The following is a 12651-nucleotide window of genomic DNA, read 5'->3' as shown; positions in this document are numbered from 1 at the left end:
AGGATCCTTAGGCTTCCCAGGCATGCGCCTTAACTGCTAAGCCATCTCTGCAGCCCACATGCTGCTTTTGCATCCAGCTTTCCCTGAGGATCTGAACTCTGATTGGCAGGCTTGCACAGCAAGCACTTTTCACCATGGCACCATCTGTTGAGTCCCACACACCTGTTTTATAACATGCGTAACTGCCCGGAGTGGTGGAGCATTCCTTTAATCCCACCACATTTCCTTCTAAGATGGACCTTCGTCTTTCACTTTTGTTTGTTTGTTTGTGTTGTTTGTGAGACAGGACCTCATTCTTGCAGCCCAGGTTGCAGTGCTGGGGTTAGGCCTGAGTGCTGCTATGCCTGGATTAGTTCTCTTTCTTTCAAAATATTTTTATTGGTCTGAAGAGATGACTCAGCAGGTAAGTCATTGCCTGTAAAGTCTAAGTACCCAGGTTCGATTCCCCAGTACCCACGTAAAGCCAGGTGCACAAAGGGGCACATGCATGTGGAGTTCGTTTGCAGTGGCTGGAGGCCTTGGTGCGCCCATTCTCTCTGTCTCTTTTCTCTCTATCTCTCCGGCTTGCAAATGAATAAATGAAAAAAATTTAAAAATAATTTTGTTTATTTTCAAGCACAGAGATAGGAGGGGGGACAGGGAGGGGGTGGGAGAGAGAAAAAGAGAGAATGGGCACCCCAAGGCCTACAGCCATTGCAGATGAACTCGGGATACATGTGGCTTTACATGGGGAATAGAACCCAGGTCACTAGGCTTTGCAGGCCAGTGCCTGAACTGGTAAGCCACCTCTCCAGCCCCTGCTTCACGCTGCCAAGTTCGGAGTGCTTTGGGGTCAGAGTTCGAGAGCTGCCTGCAGGCCCAGGGTGCGCCCCGTGCCACAGCACTCGTGTTTGCGGGTCCGCTCCCCGTGCGGAATCTTGGGCTGAAATGTGACTACTGGGGGACAGGCTGCGGCTCACTGGGAGGGGCTTGCCTACAATGTGTTAGGCCCCTGCTTCTTTCCTTACCACCACCCACAGACAAGGACGTGCAGTCTTCGGTGGTAGTTGAGGGAGGAGAGTCATTTCCTCGAGTGTGTGGCCACCGTAAGTTGCCAGTGCTTCAGTGACTAGACCTTGCCAGGCTCATGGCAGTAACCCTCATTTACTCAGAGGGTAACAACAACCACAGAAAAGTGGGGGGCTAGTTGAGAAGAAAGAAGGATTGAATGGAAGTTAGGAGGGGGGCCAGAGAAGGTAATGAGAAGTGAATATGGTCAAAATATACTATACATACATATATATCCTTAATTTCAAATCAGTGAGTTACAAGTAGGTCAGAAAATTGTCTCCAGTGTGCAGGTGTGTGAGGGCTTTCCTAAATGACGAATTTGTGTTATTTTTGGTAATCAAATTGGGTAAGAATGGAAAAAGCTGCACAGATTATTTTTCAGTCTCCACATAGAATGAGTTTCTTTGAAAAGCTGTTCTTTGGGCTGGAGAGATGGCGTAGCAGTTAAGCGCTTGCCTGTGAAGCCTAAGGACCCCGGTTCGAGGCTCGGTTCCCCAGGTCCCACGTTAGCCAGATGCACAAGGGGGTGCACGCGTCTGGAGTTCGTTTGCAGAGGCTGGAAGCCCTGGCGCGCTCATTCTCTCTCTCCCTCTATCTGTCTTTCTCTCTGTGTCTGTCGCTCTCAAATAAATAAAAAATTAAAAAAAAAAAAAGAAAAGCTGTTCTTTCTCACCCAGGGTTCAAACACTGCCTCTCATCTCAGAAAGGCAGCTGTGGTATGCTTCAGATGGTTAGAAATGCTGCTGGCCGCTGGGCATGGAGGCGCACGCCTTTAATCCCAGCACTCAGGAGGCAGAGGTGGGAGGATCGCTGTGAGTCTTACGTCACCCTGAGACGACATAGTGAATTCCAGGTCAGCTTGGGCTAGAGTGAGTTCCTGCCTTTAAAAAAAAAATGCTACTGGCCGCACACTAATGAGCAGGCTGGGTCTGCGGAGGACAGTTCAGCCTCAGAATCTCTCTTTTGTTAGCTTAAACTGTCACCGATGCCAGCACGGGTCTGAGTTCATCAGAGGTATGTGTGTGTGGGGGGGTGGGTCACTAGCAGAGCACCATGAAGAGTCCTGTTGTGAGCGCCACACACCCAGGTGCCAGTAAGCTGCACCTCCGGAAAGACAGGCCTCAGGTTTGCCCTTGTGTGCTGGGAAATCCCTGCTCTTCCCCCAGGGTGGCTCATGATCTCCCGAGACTGTGATAGGATTGCCAGAACTTATCTTTCAGCAGGTGACAGGATGCATTTGTACCCTATTCACTTATATGCTTGTATTCAAGTGTTCCATCCCACTCAAGGCCAGGGAAAAGGCTTTTGTGAGGCTCTGGGTCAAGGTTTAATTTATTTGTTTTAGAGATACACACAGAGAGAGAGAGAGTGAAAGAAAGAGATAGAGAGGGAGAGGGAATCGACGTGCCACCTTGTGCATGGGGGAATTGGTCCTTTGGCTTTGCCAGTGAGTGCCTTAACCACTCAGCAATCTTTCCCGCCCAAGGTTGGTTTTTAATCGTGTCCTGGACTTTCCTTGCCCTCTTCCAGGTAACTGTCAGCAAGCTCAGGAGCTGGTCTCTGATGTGAATATAGCTCAGGACATGTCTTCCAGGCACAAGGTAGTCAAAACATCTCGGTGAATTTGAAGAGCTGCTTATCTCATCATGTATTCGGGATTTCAAACCACAGAGAGCCCATGGCACCTAAGTTCAGATCTACTGGGCCAATAAGACTTCCTGTGTTTAACTTCTTGGAGGTTGTTTAAAAGCATAAACAAATGGAGGTTGTTTTGGCATTGGAGTAAATATTTCCTCAGAGCATTTTGCGCAAAACATGGATAAGCAATAAGTCTGTGCTTCCTTCAAAAAATACACATTTCAGAGGAAAGGGACACAGGAAAACACATGCTGGACTATTGCTGAGTGGAAAAATATCTGGGCCTCATTTTCATCTTTTTAAAAAGTAGCTAATTATATCATTTGAATGCTACTTCCGAGGTTGGCACTTCTGATATGCCCATTGTTGAAAAACACCCTTTTTTTGGTCTTCATACCCCAAAGGATCTATGTTGATTGCTGGAAAAACTGGCCAAGCGTATTAGCGCTGTGTGGGAGAGTGCCAACACTGACTTGGAAGACGAGAAAGGGACGGCGGGTACCCGCAGAAGGGAAGCCCCGCTGGGGTGCTGCTGGCTTCCGGTAGTCGTGTCCCCAGCAGTTTCTGCTGCCCACAGCGGACGAGAACCGAGAAGCCCCGAGAACGACCTCAGAACAAGAGTTTGCACCAGGGGGGTCCTTGTTCCCACAGATAAAACGGCCCGAGGCTGTTGACGGTCAAATTCAACTTGCAGGTACTCAAGGACTTGGAGGAGATGTTGGGTAACCAGGCTTGGGGACCTCTCATGCACGTTGTCCACATGATTGAGACGTGGCCCTAACTCTCAATGCTGGGTTCCCGTGCCAGACTCCTCGGGGCAGGACATTGGGATCCAGAATGGGATGGCCCATCCTTAGACCCAGAAAAGGACCTGCCTCTGTCTCCTCAACCCTTGAACAATTGGGTGTGATCCCTAAATACTCCTTACCAAACATTCACTGGTATGGGATGGTCCTAGTTCTATTTGTATACCACGAAAGCCTTTGTCTCTCCCTTCTTCCTTCTCTTCTTTCTTCGGAGGAGTAGGCATTTGTGTTGAACAGCAGCAGTGAATACACCAAGGGCAATCCTTAGTGTGTATATGATTCTGGGCTGAGGACTTGTCACTTGTCACTCTCATGCCAGTCATCACAGATAAGCCAGGGAGGCGCTGCTGGCTGTAATCTGTGTTATCGCCACATCACATCAAGGAAGCACTGAGGATTCAGTCTGGGAGTGAGGTCCCAGCCCTGGGCAAGGTGGCTCCATGGCCTGCTTCCCACTTGTCCCTACAAGGGTGCTTCATGGCACACCCCAGCAGAGAGCCTGAGCCAGTGGGGGAACGTCAATCTGTGGGTGAACTTCATTAGGTCACTGGGCTGCTCTTGGGAGTTCCTGCCCAGGAGAAGACAGAGTTTGGTAAACTCTGAGCTGATTAAGAAAATACGGCAGGGCTGGAGAGGTGGCTCAGTAGTTAAGGCATTTGCCTGCAAAGCCAAAGGACCTCAGATTGATTCCCCAGGACCCATGGAAGTCAGATGCACAAGGGAGCGCATGCACTTGGAGTTCGTTTGCAGTGGCTGGAGGCCCTGGTGTGCCCATTCTCTCTCTCTCCATATATATATATATCTCACATACATAAAAAAAAAAATACAAAAAAAACCCCCTACAAAACACGGCAACTGGGAGTGACGTCCCAGCAGCCACACTGACGGATAGATGGTCCTTTCCATCAAGTCCCGTGCTGCCGCCAGCTGCTCTTCCTTTTGTGGGCTCATCTCAGCTTGGGGCTTGAATGTAGCTTGTCATCTAGGTGGAGACAGGCCTTGTTGAGGGAAGGGGTTCTTTTGCCTCCAAATGTGTAACCTGGAAGTCAGTCTCACCAGTGACTCCACGCTCATGAGCTCATCAGAATGCCACTGTTGAACCAACTTGTGGAGACATGAGATGCTTGCTGTTGGGGTACTAGAGGTCTGCTGTGAGATACAGCATTGGATGGCTAGGCAGGACACAGAACACACTAGAATTTCTCTAGGAAATTCTAGGGGAGGAGGACAGACCAACAAGGGCCACCCAGTGCCTCAATGGGCATCCTGAACCTTGTGCCCTGCCTCAGTTTGAAGTGGCTGGTCTGTTCCTCCTCTGTCGGAGGACAGGGACTATGAGAGGAAGGAGGAGATTAGCTAACAGCCCTTTCCCACTCTCATTTTCGTCAGCCTTTTGTTTATTTATTTATTTTAATTTTTTTTATTAGAGACGGGGGGGGGGGGGAGAATGGGCGCGCCAGGGCCTCTAGCCACTGCAAACGAACTCCGGGCACATGCGCCACCATATGCATCTGGCTTATGTAGGACCTGGAGAATCAAACGTGGGTCCTTAGGCTTTGCAGGCATGTGCCTTAACTGCTAAGTCATCTCTCCAGCCCTTCCTCAGTCTTTTGTGATGGGGTTTTATTTTTGTTGGTGGGGGGAGTGGGGCTTCAAATGCAATCCCCATAAAAGAATTGAGAAAACAAACAGAGAAGGTTGAATTTTGTAAAGCATTACATTGGGAGGTTGGGCGGGGAAGGGAAAGGTCTGAGAACCAAAGAAAGGGTGAGGAGTGGAGACATCCGCATGGTCTAAGGGTCCATGCAAAAGTCCATGGGCCTAGGGAAAAACACAAATATCTTCCCACTCTGGCAGCAAGCTAGCCAATGTCAAAAACTTCAGGTGCCCAGAAGTCAGAAAAGAGAGAAAGTCTCCTTATGGGCTCCTACAGGGCTTTTTATTATGGGTCCAAAGCTGAAGCCAGAAGGAGCCAGCACACCTGGGCACAGTGTCCGGAAAGGGCTGGGCTTGGACTCTGTGGACACCTGATGAATTCCAGCAGCTGCTGCAGACAGCAGGGTGAGTGTGTGAGGCAAGCAGTCAGAAACCAGTTCAAGGTTTTTCTTTTGAGTCTTTTTTCTATCTATTCCTCTCACTTTATCACCCTTCTCTTTCCTATCTCTCTGGATGCTCTCAAAGGGGGTTCTGAGGTGCTTGTGAGCGTACAAGGTACTCTTTTGGTTGTGAGGCATCATAGCTTTTGGCATCTCAACTGGTTTTACCTTGCTGGGTTCTGGAAAAGGTATCTATGCTGTGTATTCCTGCAAGCCCAGTTCTGGGTAGTACTATCCATGTTCTTGTTAAATTGTGTGTGTGTGTGTGTGTGTGTGTGTGTGTGTGTGTGTGTGTGTGTGTTGCTAGGAAAGTAACCCACAGCCTTGCGTGGATGGCCAGTGTTCTACCACTATCAGCCATCCATATCTAAGCCTCCTCTCCCTTCTTTTTCCAGAATGGTTGGGACCTCTCAGGACTGCTATCACCAGACTGGTTGGCTTAAACAGTAAGTGCATTTTATCACAATTCTGGATGCTGGAAGTCCAGGATGAAGGTGTTAACAGGGTTGGGTTCTCCTGAAGCCTTTTTTTCTCCCTGGACTTCTTCTGTGTCTTTAAACAGAACAATCATTTGTAAATCAAATTCAAAGGTAAAGAGGAAAATGTGGACTTTGCATCTTTAATGAATAATGCATGACTATGGAATACAACCAGGAATCTCTTCCCCTTTGACACAAGAGTTACTATAGGAGCCTCCAGGCCAGAGCACCCTTACAGGGCACTGGCCCATCCTCCAATTACAGGGAGCAAGGCTGCGGATGGATCCTAGCCATGCCTTCCAGAGAACCTCCCACAGGCCAGGAATCCCTCAGAAACGGAGAGCCCATGTCACATGATTCTAAAGGTCACAATAAGCCAGTCTCAGGGCTCCAGATAAAGCGGACAGTGCAGGGGCAATGTGGGCCCCCTTTCCAGGGACTGACTCCAGGGAACTGCCTATCAGTCTTCAGTGCTTCCCCGATATTCCTGCTTCCCAAAGGCCCTCCTGGGACCATCTCCTACCTGAGAAACTCTATCTCTGGCTCCACTTGCAGTATACCCATGGAAGTCAGCCATCCAGAGACGTATGTGAATGGGTTGATTTGACTGGGTGGCCCATGCTTGCCTTCTCAGGACAGAGCCTTGTTGGTGGGCATATGTGTGATTTCTTTAATTTGTTCCATGGTCATATTTGTTACTCACTGTATTTCAATCATTAGTCATCAGGAAGACATCATTGTTTCTCTTTTGTCTTTTCTCAGGGATCAAAAATAATTACACATTGTTTAACCTAATTAGCAACAAATAACAGGATTCTTTTCTTTTATTGACTTAGAACTTTCTTTGTGATGGGGATTAACCAAGCACCTCAGACATAGGGAATACCACTAACCATATTGATCTAGAAATTTAAAATGACATTGGAGGGCTGGAGAGATGGCTTAGCGGTTAAGCGCTTGCCTGTGAAGCCTAAGGACCCTGGTTCGAGGCTCGGTTCCCCAGGTCCCACGTTAGCCAGATGCACAAGGGGGCGCACGCGTCTGGAGTTCGTTTGCAGAGGCTGGAAGCCCTGGCGCGCCCATTCTCTCTCTCTCCCTCTATCTGTCTTTCTCTCTGTGTCTGTCGCTCTCAAATAAATAAATAAAAATTTAAAATGACATTGGAAATATTTGAAAGCCTTATCAAATTTTATAAGGTTACCTTGAACTTACAGGAGATGGTTTGGACTGTTAATTTTTCCATGGTGTCTTGTTTATTTCACTATTTTATTTCTGCCGAGGTTAGCAATATTTTTTTGTTTGTTTTGTGAAATAAGAAAAAAGACAGTTAATATGTTTATTTCTAGAGTCCCATCTTTTTTTCTTTGATGTAAGCAAACAGCCTTTGAAAATTTTCTTCTGTTTCTATTGTAAGTTTTTTTTTTTTTCGGTTTTTCGGTTTTTTTGAGGTAGGGTCTCACTCTGGTTCAGGCTGACCTGGAATTAACTATGTAGTCTCAGGGTGGCCTTGAACTCTTGGCAATCCTCCTACCTCTGCCTCCCAAGTGTTGGAATTAAAGGCGTGCGCCACCACACCCAGATTTGTAAGTTCTTTTTAATAAAAAATCATTTATTTATTTATTCATTTGATAGAGAAAGAGGCAGAGAGAGTGAATGGGCATGCCAGGGCCTCCAGCTACTGCAGATGAACTCCAGACGCATGTGCCACCTTATGCATCTGGCTAACTTGGGTCCTGGGGAATCGAACCTGGGTCCTTTGGCTTTGCAGGCAAATGCCTTAACCACTAAGCCATCCCTCCAGCCCCTATTGTAAGTTCTTAATTTTCATCTTGAACTTTGTGCCTCTCTTTTTATTTCCTGCTTGAAAATAATTTCACTGCTTTCTAGTATCTAAAAATATGAATGATATAAAAATAAAATAAAAATCATTGATGATAAAATCACTCTGAGACAAAACCTTTGATAATTAGTGTATTTTTCTTCCTACCTACCTGTTTTTGTATATGTAAGGTATAAATATATATTATACATAAATATATACTAACACACATATTTTGAAGTCAAGCTATTTTGAATTTGTGGTGTATAAGAATTTTTTTTTAAATTTTTATTTATTTATTTGAGAGTGACAGACACAGAGAGAAAGACAGATAGAGGGAGAGAGAGAGAATGGGCACGCCAGGGCTTCCAGCCTCTGCAAACGAACTCCAGACGCGTGCGCCCCCTTGTGCATCTGGCTAACGTGGGACCTGGGGAACCGAGCCTCGAACCGGGGTCCTTAGGCTTCACAGGCAAGCGCTTAACCGCTATGCCATCTCTCCAGCCCAATAAGAATTTTTGACATGACCTTTTTATGTCCTAATATGAGACCACCACTCCTTGCTAAGAACTTATTGGCAGCTAATGGTTTCTTGGGGAACAGAGATATTTTCTTGAGTGGTGTAGCAATGGGAAGTTGCCTGTGTTCAGGTAAACCTCCTCCACCCATGTGCATACAAGTAACCCTAATTACACTCAGTGGAACACACACGCACTCACTCACTCACTCAAAGTAGTGGAGAAGACAAAGAGGTTCAGGGAAAAGGGGTGGAGGACAAAAGAAAGCAATAGGAGAATATGATCAAAATGCATCATATACATGTATAAAATCATCAATAGATGAAATAAATTTAAAAAAAATACATGCAGGGCTGGAGAGATGACTTAGCAGTTAAAGGCATTTGCCTGCAAAGCCTGAGAGCCTGGGTTCAGTTCCCCAGTACCCACGTGAAGCCAGATGTACAAAGTGGCATATGTGTCTAGAGGTTGTTTACAGTGGCAAGAGTGCCTAGTGTGCCCATTCTCTTTCTGCTTGCAAATAAGTGAACACAAACATATTAAAAATGCATGCATAGTGAACTGGAAACAGCTTTTCTGTTGAAGTTGGGCATTTATATCATTTTACTGGAGCCTGAAAAGAAACCAAGGTGGGTCAGGCATTAAGGGCGACGTGGGCAGTGGGGAGACCTCACGTTCTCGGTGTGTGGAAGCTCGGGGAGCCTTCGGGACGGGCTCACGTTGGTGCCTGTGCCAGTGCTTCCTGGACTGTCAAGGTTGTTAGGAAGACGGAGATGGAGGGAGCATTTCCTTGCCAACAGGGATCCTAGGTCACCCATTAAAGGAGAAATGGTGGGAGTCCGCGCAGGACACCCAGAGCCTTTTCCCTCCCGGATTGGCTCACGGCGGCACGTGCTCTGCCCGGGTCTGCCAGGCTCTCACGGTGTGAAAGGAAAAGACTGGTGACCTTGTGACCCTGATAGCCAATTAGTCATCTCACTCTGAGAAGGAGAACAAGCACGACGGTGGGCAAAGCAAACAAAAGACTGTTCCCACTCCTTCTAGAGAAAACAGATCATCTTATTAGACGTTTATGGGCAGCCATTACTTTCTTACTAGATAATCAAATAGCAAAAGCCGTTTTATTTATCCTGACAGCAGGATTCCCAGACTAACACCATCCTTCCAGTATGAATGTCGTCACTTCAGTCATCATGGAATGTCCCAGGCTGATAAATAAACAAACAAAATGGAAAGATGAAACAAGAATTTGGTTCCTGGGGTGGGCACAACTTTGATGTCTTTGCACTTTTTGTGAACCATCCGAGGTGATGATCACTATCTGTTATGAGCTGGACACTCATTATTTTCTCACTCGGGAATCAGAAGCATTAGGAGTCAGTATTTGGCTCTCACAGGTCACACAATGGCAGTTTAGAGTCCTGGGGCTGTGAGCTCAGGGCTGGGTCTCAAAGTGTGGACAGTTTAGAAAGCAGATCTCTGGGCTGGGAAGATGGCTAAGTGGTTAACAGCACTTGCTTGCAAAGCCTGGTGGTCCAGGTTTGATTCCCCAGTACCAATGTAAAGCCAGATGCACAATGTAGTGCATGCAACTGGAGTTTGTCTATAGTAAGCAGCAAGATGCCCTGGCACAGCCATTTCCCACCCCCTCTGCTTATAAGTAAATAAAAACATTTTTTTTTTTTAAAGAGAACCAACCTCTGATATTCATGGGATGGAGATCATTAAAATCAAGGAGGTAGGGGCTTGAGATAGAAATATGAATTTGCAGAGAGCCAAACATCCAGTCCATATCATTTCACCCGTCTCCCCTCCCCTCCTCCCCTTCCAAACCTTGCTCTTCTTGTATACAAAACTCACTCATTTCATCCTAATAGCTTCCAAAGCTTTAACTCATCCAGCTAAGCTAAAGCTCTAAAGTCTAAATTTCAAGATATCATATAAATCAGATATGGATGAGTCTGTAGGTATACTTTACCTTGAAGCAAAACCCTACTCCACTCACAAATATGCCAAATGGAACCAGTTGTGTGCTTTTAAAAAATATTTTACTTATTTGAAAGAGAGGAAGAGGCAGAAAGAGAATGGGCACACCAGGGCCTCTAGCTATTGCAAAAGAACTCCAGACACATGTGCCCCTTGTACATCTGGCTTACGTGGGTCCTGGGAATTGAACTGGGGTCGTTAGGGTTCACAGGCAAATGGCTTAACTGCTAAGCATTTCCCCAGCCCCAGTTGTGTGCGGTTTAATTTTTTTGTTTATTTTTACTTATTTATTTGAGAGCTACAGACAGAAAGAAAGATGCAGATAGAGAGGGAGAATGGGCGCGCCAGGGCTTCCAGCCACTGCAAATGAACTCCAGATGCGTGCATCCCTTGTGCATCTGGCTAACGTGGGTCCTGGGGAATCGAGCCTCAAACCGGGGTCCTTAGACTTCACAGGCAAGCACTTAACTGCCAAGCCATCTCTCCAATCCTCTTTTTTCTTTTCTTTTTTTAGAGAGAGAATGGGTGCACCAGGGCCTCCTCCAGCTGCATGTGTAACCTTGGGTGTCAGGCTTTACGTGGGTGCTGGGGAATTGAACCTGGGTCCTTTGGCTTTGCTGGCAAGTGCCTTAACCACGAAACCATCTCCCCAGCCCTGGCCTCTTTTTGAAACAGAGGAGGTAGCCTTGGTGATCTCTCAATCTCTTCTGGGTGTCTTTCTTTCCTTGTCTTGAAGAATGGAACACCTTCAGGGCCAATAGTTCTGTGGTCTTGTCCTGTAAAATCCAAGACATCAGGTTGCTTTGCTTCAGTCCTTCATTTCCTTGCTCAAACTGGCAGCTTTTCTGCTTGGGGGAGCTGCCTATGTTCATGACTCACACCCACAGTAATCTCACAAAAGGTTGCTTGCTCATATTCGTAATGTTCTTTCCTGATTACACCTTCTTGCTTTGGCCCTATGGATAGACTGAGAATTTATAAACTTGAACCTCTGGTTTACTTTTTGCTTAATGTCTGACCTCAAGTCATTTCTTCTTCTCGTCCTTGCTCTACGCAACCAAAAGGAGCAAAGATGCTCTTTCAACACTTCACTTGAAAATGTCATCACTCACCACTCATCACAAGTTCCTTACTCACCAATCCATCACTTCCAAACCCTACCGTCCACAAAGCATCCAACATGAGCACAGCTGGCCACACGCCTTCCTACTTGGTAAAAAGAATACTTTTCCTCCAATTTCCAGAAATATATTCTTCAATTCCACTAAGACTTCACCAAATTGGTCTTTTAGCATCTGACTTTGCTTTCTTTGTTTGTTGTTTGTTTTGAGCTGAAGTCTCACTCCGTAGCCCAGGTGGGCCTCAACTGTGAGGCTGTCCTCTGCTTCAGCCTCCTGGAAGCTGAGGTGGGAGGGTTGCAGGTATGCCCCACCATGCCTGGCTTCATCCTTATTTGTACCATCAGTGTGCTCATAGTTTCCTAGATATCCTCTGAGAAGATCAAGGCTTTCACACTCTCTCTCTTTTCTTTCTGAGCACTCAGGGGAATTGCCTTTAAAACTCCCTCCACTCCTCAGACCCTTGGCATCTTCTACCACATACCAAAGTTCTGCTAGTGCTCACTCAATATCTTCCCATTGCACAGCTCCAAAGACACCACCACATTTTTGTCATGGCACTGCTCCCATTAATTAGGAATATTTCCTATTCTAGTTGGCTTAGGCTGCTTGAATAAATTACTATGGATGGTGTGGCTTAAACAGTGAATATATACACTAATTAATTAGAGGCTGGAAAGTCCAAGTTCAAGGCATTGGCTGGACCACTAACTACTAAGATCCATCCTTCCATGGCTGTCTCCTCATGGAACCCTGACATTTGAAGAAAGAGAATGGGAGCTCTCTTTTATAATTGTTTGCTTTCCATTGATGACAGCTCTATCTTGCTCACTTTACTGCCTCTCAAAGGTCTAACCCTACCATACTGGGTAGTGGGTTTCAACATAGGATCTTGGCAGAACAGACAGTCCATACATATCCTACAAACGATTTTGTTCGTCCCCTTGCAGACAAGAACCCATGGCGAGGGCAGCTCATGAGCTTGGTCGAGGTCGCAATCCTAGACCACTGTGGGATGGGGGGCAATTGAATGTAAAGCCACATAGTTCTAGAAGCCTTTTTCTTCCTATGAGTTGAGCTGTGCATGGTGACAATGCAGACAGGGCTGCTGTATCTGAATGGGGATGGGACAAGCATGGTC

The 12651-nt window shown here is 46.5% G+C and overlaps 1 long non-coding RNA gene across 1 annotated transcript in view; it reads left to right on the top strand.

Annotated features, from left to right (window-relative positions):
• LOC123462714 overlaps window positions 1-6036 on the top strand; it is a 47425-nt gene extending 41389 nt beyond the window's left edge. Inside the window, exon 3 of the long non-coding RNA XR_006638479.1 lies at window positions 5986-6036. This is a non-coding gene — a long non-coding RNA (uncharacterized LOC123462714). The remainder of the gene's footprint in view (window positions 1-5985) is intronic.
• The last annotated feature ends 6615 nt before the right edge of the window (window positions 6037-12651 follow it).

This window comes from Jaculus jaculus, chromosome 8 (assembly GCF_020740685.1).
Source record: "Jaculus jaculus isolate mJacJac1 chromosome 8, mJacJac1.mat.Y.cur, whole genome shotgun sequence".
Lineage (NCBI taxonomy): Eukaryota > Metazoa > Chordata > Mammalia > Rodentia > Dipodidae > Jaculus > Jaculus jaculus.
Note: the sequence above shows the minus strand (reverse complement) of the source record. Positions and strands in the feature narration are given on the sequence as shown.